Here is an 11843-nt window from a genome sequence, read left to right on the forward strand (position 1 = left end):
GAGACTCCATCGAACAGGCTCAACGACGATTATTATCACTCGAGCGGAAGCTGTCTCGGCATGAAGATACTTACGAGGAGTACCGAAAGTTCATGCGCGAATATCTTGAGTTAAAACACATGACTCCTGTACCGGCAGACGAACTACATAAGGTTCGATACGTAATCCCACATTCGTGTGTGATAAAACCAGATTCTACAACCACGAAGCTGCGAGTAGTCTTCGACGCGAGTGCGAAGTCCACCACTGGAATTTCGCTTAACGACCTACAAGCCATCGGGCCAGTGATACAACCGGATCTTCTTCACTTATGGTTGCATTTTCGGACGCAGACAGTGGTGGTTACAGCGGACATTGCGAAGATGTATCGCCAAAATTGGGTAGCTGACTCGGACACCTGGATGCAGTGCATATTATGGCGCGAAGATGCAAGAGATACCGCTCAAATGTATCGGCTCCGTACCGTCACTTACGGCGAGACCTCCTCGTCGTATCTTGCGTATAGAGCGTTATATGAGGCGGGCGAGGAAGTGCGTTCATCCAATCCGGAAATCGCTGACGCCATTCAGCGCTCATTCTACGTGGATAACCTGTCCTTGGGTGCTGCGACTCCGGACGAATTACGTGTGCTTAGCTGCGGGATTGAACGGGCACTTATGAATAGAGGAATGCCCTTACGGAAATGGGCATCCAATGTCCCTGCAGTAGTACATGATGTGCCAGAAGAACACCTTGATTCTCCGGTGCAAATCGGCGACAGACAGGTTATCAAAATGCTGGGTCTAGCGTGGTGTCCTTCAGAAGACACATTCCAGCTTATCATTGACAATGATTGCCACCTGCCCGTAAACTCCATGACCAAACGATGCTTAGTGGCAAGAATTGCCAAACTTTACGATCCAGTTGGAATCCTGCAACCCGTGATCATCACCGCAAAAATCCTCATGCAAAATCTATGGCGCGACAATCTTACATGGGACGAAACTGTACCACCTCATGCCCTTGCTAAGTGGAAAGAGTTTGCGGCTCAACTACCAGTCCTTCGGCAGCTACACATCCCAAGAATGGCGCTGCCAAGTGAAGCAGAAAATAGTACCATCTATGGTTTTTGTGATGCCTCAACAAAAGCATATGGGTGTGCAATATACGTTCGCTACTTGGATGGTAATGGAGAAAGACGATCGCGACTCCTATGTGCCAAGTCAAGAGTTGAACCGCTGAAGGAACTGACTTTGCCCAGACTAGAACTCCAAGCAGCACTCTTGCTAGCTGAACTCTACGTGAAAATAAAGGACGTATTCGGCACCCGAGTCCAACAAACTAGATGGTGGACTGACTCGCAAGTCGTATTAGCCTGGATACGTTCCGATAATTCAAAATTGGACGTCTTCGTAAAAAATCGAGTATCCAAGATATGCGCTGCGACCAATGCATGTGATTGGCACTATGTGCCAACAAAGCTAAACCCGGCAGACATCGTATCCAGGGGACTTCCAGCTAGCAAATTGTTGAGAGGGGAAAATATGAAATTCTGGTTAAACGGTCCGAATTTTATCATTACAGATTCCTGCCCACAAACCAATGATAGTTACGAGACCATATCAGAAGAGGTTGCAGCCCCACCACAAGCTTTAGCGGCAACCGTAGGCCCCGCTTGTGAAGATTTGATAGCTCAAAATAAGTACCACAATTCCTTCATTAAGACGAGGCGAAATTTCGCATGGCTTAGCAGAATCATCCACAACTTCAAAGTTAATTCTGCCAGGCTCCGTGTGACCTCTTCTACGGTGGAAAGAAAAACTGGTCCCTTGCTGCTGGACGAATTGGAATCCGGACTTTAATTGTTGCTACGGGTAATGCAGGCCACAGCATTCCCCAATGAGGTACGAGAAATGCACGAATCTGGACAGGTTAGCTCAAAAGGTCTTCAGCACTTCCTCTTCAGCACCTTAACCCGATCGTTCGAGACAACCTGATACGCGTGAAGGGACGATTGGAGAACGCAGAAATGACGGATGATGCGAGAGTGCCGATCTTAGTGCCGAAATCACATCCCTTTTCTCGCACTATTGTACGGTACTTTCATGAATACAATCACCACGCCGGTACGGACTTAGTTATGGCAGAATTTCGGGCAAGGTTCTGGATGCGAGATCTTCGACGCACAGTTATCGGTGTGACATCGCGATGTATCGTATGTGTACGAGCCAGACCTAAACAATTCGTCCAGCAAATGGGACAATTGTCTGCTGCCCGGGTAAATGTGTCACCCGCTTTCACCCACACGAGGGTGGACTTATGTGGACCTTTCTACGTCATCCCTCACACCAGATCGACACGGCGGATAGAAGTCTACGTGTGCATATTCGTCTGCTTTGCTACCAAGGCAATTCATCTGGAAGTGGTGGAAAACCTTTCAACGTCTGCCTTCATCTCAGCACTGATTCGTTTCGTATCCCTTCGTGGCAGACCAGACACGATATATTCAGATAACGGCCGAAACTTCGTTGGAGCAGCCAAAGAGTTGCGCCTGCTACGTGAAGCCTACAACAACCGCGCCTTCCAGGACGAGATAGTGAATCTAGCTGCCGAAAAGGGGATACGGTTCTCCTTCATTCCGCCGCGGAGCCCGAATTTCGGCGGCCTTTGGGAGGCCAACATTAAAGTGGCCAAACGCCTTTTCAAAGCTGCAGCGAGGGGCGCCCATCTCAAATTGGTTGAGTTGCAAACGTTACTCTATCAAATTTCATCAATTCTCAATTCCAGGCCACTTACTGCTGTCCATGCCAATCCTGGCTTCGTCGAAGCGCTCACTCCAGCACACTTTTTGATCGCGCGGGCCTCATTCTCTATTCCTGCTACCATCCAAAACGATGATACGAACGATGTCAAGACGAGATGGAAGCGCGTGCAAAAATTGTCCCAGCAATTTTGGTCTCGCTGGCAAGCCGATTACCTGTCCCAGCTACGATGCCACGCCAAATGGACAAAACGAACTTCGAACGTGCAAGTTGGGCAGATTGTACTGGTTGGCGACGACAACCTCCCGGTCGGTCGATGGCCCATGGGGATAGTTACGAGAACTTACGTGGGACCTGACGATATGGTACGCGTTGCTGACATTCGGACAAGCAGCTGACATTCGGACAACATTCGGACAAGCAGAAACGTGAGGTTGTTGGCTCCGCTTCCGATAGACGCCACAGAGAAGGACGCCGACGAGACACCGGCTGACCTGCTGGCCCTATCCACCGAGAAAACAGATGAAATTGGCCAGCGTGGATCCCAGCATACGATGCATAATACGATCTCTGAACTTGAGGATGACCAACCACCTTCGTGCAGCGTTTGGGACGGCCGACTGCGTCCCAAAGGGGGGAGAAATGGTCATGTAAATCGATGAGGTTCGAAACCGTCAACGGCGAAACGGTCACCGGCTTTGAACAGCATCTTTCGAATGCGTTTCGAAAGATTGCGCTTGCGTTCCGAAACGCACTTTGACCCGATAACCTCGTGTCCCCACGTCAGGTTATCGATACGTCGTGTGGGAGCGTGCGTGAGAGAGAATTTTGTGCGTAAATTCTCTCTCAGCATCCTGGGGAATCGGCTATCGTGGGCTTCGTGCAATCGATCAGCGGATCGATCGAGCATTCGTATACGTGTAGTTGAGTGGAATAAATGGTATTATTATAACGTTTTCAAGACATTCTACGTCCTAGTGTTTTTTATCCTTTTTTTGCGACTTCGTGAGAGAACTTTTTTTTAAATTAACACGTTATCGAAAATTGAAATATAAAGAAAACGATATAATGGAATTCGATTCTTAAACTTCGGTCATACACTGTAAATTGACTGATATTCGGCATACGATTTAATTTGGGACAGTTTTTCGGTCCCAAATGTAGTCGTGACGCGAGGTCACCTGTGCATATAATTATTTTTGACTGAGATTGCGCATCGTCTGTTTATAATGTGATGTACGATACCTACCCGTGCTGTCAGTACCTTGAGTGTCAAATGCTTGAAAGCAATAGTAGGCAGAATGCAATTCCGGGACATTTTAAAGTTTGTGTGCGTAATTTGTCTCTTTTTCAGCATAAAATGACATGTAAAACATTTAAACTTGCTAAAACTAAGACTATGCACAATGATTTCTGTAGGGATTAGGATAGACAAGGAAGTGATAGATAGAGAGAGATAGGACGAGCGTGAAAGATCATTCGAGATGACAGGAAATGCGAATAAACGTCAGTCGTGTTGGATTAATCAACGGAAGAGCATGACACCGTGTGTTCCTTAATTTCTTGAATCCGACAGGTTGCTTTAAAGGCTGGCCAGATCACGACAATTTCCAGTCAATGGAAATATTCATTAGCAATTATTACATGAAAAATACGAGTTTGAATCGTATAAAATTTTACGTACATGTATTACTATCCAATAATGCATTTCTGTGAACTGTGTGTGTTTTGGCACAGATGTTTGTCTACAGCTTTCATTATGAAATTTTTATGTTTTTTTTTTTTACTTTTATTGATATTAATTATTAGCAAATGATTATTTGAATCTTCCCCTTTAGGTGGATATTCATTTTCAATTTTCAAGATTGTTAAATTTCAAGACAAAAAGACGGACGTTTTGCATCATGACAGGTCTAAGAGACACCCCAAGGAGCCTTAAGGAATCCTATTTGATTATTAACAGTTTTTTTAAATCCGTTAGAAATCCAATAGAGTTTCTTTTGAGGATATGACATTTTCCAGCGTTACTGAATAACGACGTAATCTGTTACAGTAGAACGTCGATTATCCGGGCAGCTTGGGACCGGGCGGATGCCGGTTAATCGATTTCCACGGATAATTTTCCAACTAAAGTCAAATACATATAAATGTTTTAAAATTCACTGGTTTTACTAGAAATTCACATCAAAATAATCGATTTATCACTAGTAGAATGGTTTTCGAATCAATAACAATAGATTTAAAATAGTCTTTTATCAAAAATGAAGTTAAAAAGTATCACTTGACACTAGATTGCTGCACAACAAATGTTTTTGCTAACCGGCTCATCTCAGAAAATGTTCACCAAGATCATTTCTCAAATTCAAATTCAAATTCATGCGCACGGTTAAGCGAGGTCCGGTTAAACCGTCCCCGGAAAATTGACGTTCTACTGTAGAAAGAGAAAGAGAAATACAGCCATCCCAGTCGATGTGTTCGTTAAGTATGATAATTGTTGTTAAAAATACCGGCAAAATTTAAAAATTTAACGAAACATTGACGAAGCCAGGAAAGCGTTACGCAGTGTTTTAAGCCCTGGATATTGCGTATTGAATTCACTTTATTGAAAAGAATGTAATAATGAGGAGAATAAAAGAGTGGAAGTTCACGAGCCAACGATGCTGATTGATCTAGAGCTCTTTTAGTTGATGCCAGGTCGGGGTGCATCCGGACGGCATCCAGGTTGCGTCACGTCAGGAGCGATGACAGTCATCACCGCTCATACATAGAGTGTTCCATATAGAACATTTCCTCCCTCTTGTATGAAGATCCTGGTTCACTTTAGGATGGCGAATAGCGTAGAGGAGGGCGACGTTGTCTTTGGGACCTGCGGGCTACTGGAGGTGAGTCTTCGCTTGACGATGAGGTTAATTGTTGCGGGCTGCTCATAGGTGTTCCAAACACAATATCTGATGAAATGGACTCATCTGAAGACGTTGCTGTTTCGTTGGCTTCATTATTGATTGGTGGTTGCTGCGTCTCAGTGTTCGCATAGAAGTCCAGTCGACGAGGTACGTCTTCATCGGTCTCCTCGAAGCTGACGTTGCCTTGGAAGCTTCGAATCTGGTCGAAATGTCGCTTAAGCATCTTTCCGTTAGATCTGATTTGATAATGAAGATCACCCAAGCAGGCTTCGATGACTCCTAAAATCCATTTGTCCGTTCGTGGGTTTCCAGAAAGACAGTACACTTTCTGTCCAACTGAGAATGTACGGAAAGACGGTTCGAATGTGGATTGTTGCTTCTGATGCATCCGTGTGTTGATATCTTGTGGTCGCACAAGATCAATGCGCGTGCGAATGTTTCGACCTAAGAACAACTTTGCTGGCGGACTTCCTGTTTCGGTGTGAGGAGCCTTTGGGTATTGTAGCAGAAACGTGTTAAGATTCTTTTGCAAAGTGTCTTTTGTTGTACCCATAGCTGTCAACGCCTTTTTTACGGTTTGAACATACCGTTCTGCTTGGCCGTTTGTAGCCGGATGGTAGGGGGCTGTCAGCTTATGGTACTTAACGCCTGTGTTTTTGAGGTAAGACGTGAAATCGGCTGATGCAAATTGTGGACCTTTGTCGGAGACTACCGTTACTGGTGCTCCATAAGCTGCGAATAGTTCATCCAGTAAACTGATCGTTGTGTTTGTTGTAATTGATGTGGTTACCTTTACCTCGAACCATTTGCTGTATGCATCCACAACTACTGTTACTTCGGTAACAATTTCTTTCCGGGTGTTTGAAATAAGAAAATGATCTTTGACGTTTTGATGCAAATTCTATATTTTTAACTTGTCCGGTCACACTCGCTTTTGCTACTGCCAATAGTTTCGCGCCGTTTCCTGTCTATGCCCTTATGCTCGACCTTTATGGGGTGTATGACCGGAGGCTGGATCGTGTCTCTTCATCTCTTTCGCAATGTATATGTTTGTCTCTTTCAGTTGATAACAACCTTTACGCCACCTAGCGGCACCTTTTCTAACTTGGTTTATCTACATATCTCGGTCGCTAGGTGACAGCAGTTGTGTTGTTTACCTTTTTCACGCAGCCAAAACAGTCAACACAAAAACGTGCTAACATACCTCACCCCGTCAATCCTAAGTTGCGCAGGATTTACTTAAAATACTGGCACGTTTCTATTTGATGCTTCTTCTAAGCGTTAAAGTGTGTATGGACAATATATGATGTAGGGGTTGACTCAATGCAGTGCTAATATAAATGTTCATAATTCCGTTGCTAATATTTCTGTTTCTATAGAGGCAAGTTTTACCACTGCTCGTTTCAATGGTTTTCCAGACGCTGTCCTTACTACTGCTTGTCTCACTCGTCCGTCTCGCCCAGTTATTGTTTCTTCTACAATTGCTCTCACCCAATCCTTTCGACTTCCTTCCGTAATAAATACCAAGTTTCCGACCCTGATTGGTATGTTGTCATCTCGCCACTTTTTCCTAAGATTGAGGTTAGGAAAATATTCCTTCAACCATTTGTCTCACATTTCGCTAGATAGTTTCCGGCTTCTTTTGTAGCTGTTGTGGAGTGTATCAGCCAGATCTGGGCATGTTGCTAATGTTGATTTGGAGCCGGACGAATCTCCTAAAAGGAAATGGTTTGGTGTCAGTGCTTCTGCATCAGTGGTATTGTGTGGCGTATAGAAAAGTGGTCGAGAGTTAATTAGACATTCCGCATCAATCAAGGCAGTATTTAGAATTTCATCATTCAATTTTCGACCATCAACAAATGCATTCATGGACTCTTTAACGCCCCTTACCATCCTCTCCCATACTCCGCCCATATGTGGTGCTGACGGCGGATTAAAGTTCCAGTTTGTGCGTGAGTTTTTGAAGGTGTCTGCCAATTTAGAATTTAATGCTGCTATTTCTCTTTTTAGCTCGTTGTTTGCACCAACAAAATTGGTTCCGTTGTCGGAGAATATCTCTATAGGCGGGCCCCTTCTCGACACAAACCTTCTGACAGCCATTATGCATGAATCAGTGGATAGGCTGAATGCAACCTCTAAATGAACCGCCCTCGTTACAAGACATGTAAACACAGCAACGTATCGTTTTTCGGTTCTTCTGGCGTTGACGACATCTAGCGGACCTAAGTAATCCACTCCAACATAGCTAAAAGGACGAGCATAGGATTGCAGCCTCGCGTTAGGTAGAGGTGCCATTCGGGGATTATATGGTTTGCATTTTTTTACCTTGCAATACTGACAGTCTCTCGCCCTTTTTCCAACCAAAACTCTCAGGTGGGGTACATAGTATCTTTGGCGAATCTCGTTAACTACAGTCTCATGATTTGCATGTCCTAGTCTGCAGTGAAATGCATCGATGATAAGATTTGTCACTGGATGTTCTTTAGGCAAGATGATAGGATATCGAGCATCGTAAGCGATATGATTAGCGTTTGCAGTACGGCCATCGATTCGTAAAATGCCATGGTCGTCTATAGTTGGTGTCAGCTGGTACAATTTGCTATTGTGCTCCAGATTTTGTTCATGTGTTTCATTTGCCATAATCTTTAGCTCTCTCGGAAAGCTTTCTTGTTGCGCCACCTTTATAAGAGCCTGTTCGGCCTTTTGGTACTCGGAACTTTGTAAGGGCATTTGTTTGGTGGTTTGTGAACTCTTTATCATTTTTGCCTGACGTTTCGTGGGTATTAACGTTTCTAGTGGTAGTTTCAAAATTTTCCTGCGACAGTTACTTATGAATCGATATACGGTTGCTATAGTACGTACCAACACCGTCCATTTCGAGAACCTTTCTATTTCTATCAAGATGTTATTAGCTACTTCGCTATGCACATTAAGTGTTCTGCGTTGTTCGTTTGTCTTCGCTATTTCCTTCTGTTCCGGCCAATTGTCTGGCGGGAGATATAGGAATGAAGGACCATTGACCCACTTACTATCCTTGACTAGAAGGGTATCTTTGCTCCATTTGGTTAAGCAGTCCGCTGGATTTTCTTTTGAGGGAACGTGTTTCCACATTTGAGGCTCTGTTAGTGAGAGGATTTCACCTATCCTGCACGCTACGAATTGTTTGAATTCTCTAGTTGCTGATGCGATCCAGGAGAGCACGACTTCGGAATCAGTATGGAGAAATTTCTTACTTATGGGAAGAGTATGGTTCTCACTCACAGTACTCATTAATCTCGCGCCCATCAATGCTCCTTGCAGTTCCATTTGCGGGATCGTTAAATGTTTTAAGGGAGCTACTTTGCTTCGAGCCATCACCATCGAGCAGTGTACACCGTGTTCATCTTCTACCCGGAAATAAGCTACATAGCCGTACCCGAGTTCACTCGCATCGGTAAAAACATGTAGCTGTAGCGATTTGTACGCTTTAGAAGCAGTATTTCCGAAATAACACCTCGGTATTTCTATTTTGTAGATTAGAGGAATTAGGTCTACCCATCTTTGCCATTTTAGAAATTCGGCGTCAGCCATTTCTTTATCCCAACCAAGTTTTGCACGCCACAGGTCTTGCATGATCATACGACCATGTATTAGGATGGGAGCGAGTAGTCTCAATGGATCAAAAAGACTCATTATTATTCTCAGAGCAGTGCGTTTAGTAGGACTTTTCTTTTCCTCGAGGTATTGTAATAGGTCGTCCCTCCAGGTTGCAGTAAACTTAAACGTGTCTCTTACTGGATCCCAGGCCATTCCTAACACTCGTTGTTGTTTTTCTACGTCTCCGTATTTGATTGTTACGGATTGGTTCGAGGTGTTTTCGAGACTATTTAAAACAGTTTGGCTGTTACTGACCCAATTTCGCATATTAAATCCGCCCTTAGAATGAATTAATTTTACTTCTTGTGCTCGTGTAATCGCTTCTTCTTCTGTATCGCAGCTATCAAAATAATCATCCATGTATGTTTTCCCTTTTATGGCTGCAGCCGACTCAGGAAACTCAGTTGCATTTTTTTGCGCATTTCTATGCATGACATACTGTGCGGAGCAGGGTGAGCAAGATGCGCCGAAGGTCGCGACATCCATTATGTATACTGAAGGTGGTTGGCTAGGATCAGTCCGAAACAGGAACCTTTGTGCGTGCTTGTCTTCTTCACGAATTTTTATCTGGTGGAACATTTTATCAATATCCCCACCGAAGGCCACTCATCGTTCTCTAAATTGGCTAAAGACACTGGGGAGCGTTACTAGTAGGTCTGGCCCTTTAAGTAGGAATGAGTTTAACGATACTCCGTTTACTTTTGCCGCTGCATCCCAAACTAAGCGTTTTTTGTCGGGTTTACGCGGGTGTCCTACGACATTCAATGGTAGATACCATACTCGGGAGGGGTTTGCTCCATGCACTTCCTGCTTTGTTGCCTAATGTGCGAATCCCATGTCTAGATATTGCTGAATTTGTTGGTGAACGTTCTGTCGCAGTTCTGGATCATTTGACAGCTTTCTTTCGAGACTTTGTAAGCGTTTTACAGCCATTGGGTAGCTGTCAGGGAACACTCATCTGTGTTCCAAAGAAGCCCTGTTACAAACCTCTCCTCTTGACGTTTAGTGGTAATCTCAAGCAAATGTCTGGTCCTAGCTATCTCACTTGTTTCAGGCAACGCGTTAAATTTAACACCAGCCTCTTCTAATGTGAAATAATCACGGAGCAGCATGTTCAGGTATCCGTCGCTGTCTTCAGTGTCGCGTTGCACCGCATTGCCGGGTTGCACCGGACCAATATGCTGCATCAAGACGCCGCTCGTCGTGTTGTTGTACGGTTCGTACACAGCCCATCCAAGAGGGCTCCTCACAGCGACCGGCTCGCCTGCCTGCCCCGTCCGGGTCTCCAGTGGTGTAAGCAGCTCCATGTGTTGCAGCCCGATTAATAACTTTGGCTCAGCTTTCAGAAACGACGGGATCGGCAATTTCTGAAAGTGAGAAAAGTTATTTATTAGGATTTTGCGGTTTAGTTCTTGCTTCGGCAGACTTAGCTTTTCGACCGTACGAGCGCCGGAAAGCTCGTAACGTCTATCGTCGCCTCGCGCCGAAATCTGCACGTCTACTCGTTGTGATGCATTTTCCTTTCTCGTCACATCGGCTGTCCAGCTTAGTTCCAAGGGCTCTGGTCTTCCGCTTACGCCAAGGGTGTTGGCCAGGCTGGTTTCCATCAAGGTTAAGGATGAACCTTCATCCAGGAAAGCCAGAGTTTCTACACTTTTCGGTCCATAGTGCACTACGACTGGTACGATTCGGAACAGCACACCAGCCTTTGTCGTACCGTTATGGGCTAGTATCTCTGCACAACGTGTCGCTGACGGCAAATGCAGCAATGCGTTATGGCGAGCTTCGCACCCGTTTATCTCGCATCGGAATCGCGATAAGCAACGTCGTAGGCCATGTTGGTTAAGGCACAGCTTGCATAATCCATGCCGATCTACTACATCCAAACGGTTCTGCACATTCATTTGTCGGAACTCTTGACAGTTCCTCACTCGATGACCTGTATCACCACACGCAGGACATTTCCGCTCTTGCCAGGGGTAACGTCGTGGTTGTGCTAGGGTTCCCCTTTCATGAGTATCAGTGTGATGGTGTGTTCGATAGCGAGGAGGAGGAGGGTTTGTGGGTTGTTGTGGAATATAATTGCACACTTCGCAGGCATGCTCCATCAATTCATCCATGAACTCACCAAATTGTTGCAAACTTATATGTGGAAGACCACATTTATATCGCGACCACTCCAGTCTCCTTGATGCTGGGAGTTTCTCTACTAGTTCTCCTAGTATTGCTGGGTTCTGTAGGTGGTCTTCTAAGTCTGCTGCTACTAGGTGGTCGCAGAAATGTTGCACTGCTAACCCGTATTTAATCAGCGACTCTAGGTTTTCTGGTTTGGGCGCTTCGGTTTGTCGTGCCTTGTCGATTAACTCTTGTACGATTAGGGCAGGACGTCCATAGAGTCGTTTCAACACTTTGATGATGTCTAGGACTGCGTTTGGCGTCGTGAGTTTTGATTGCACTGCCTCTCTAGCTGCACCATGAAGGCACTCTTCTAAGCGCAACAAATTTTCTCTATTAGAGAATCCGCAGGCTTCATTGGACTCGTTGTAGCAGCTTATGAACACGG

Source organism: Anopheles gambiae, chromosome 3 (assembly GCF_943734735.2).
Source record: "Anopheles gambiae chromosome 3, idAnoGambNW_F1_1, whole genome shotgun sequence".
Lineage (NCBI taxonomy): Eukaryota > Metazoa > Arthropoda > Insecta > Diptera > Culicidae > Anopheles > Anopheles gambiae.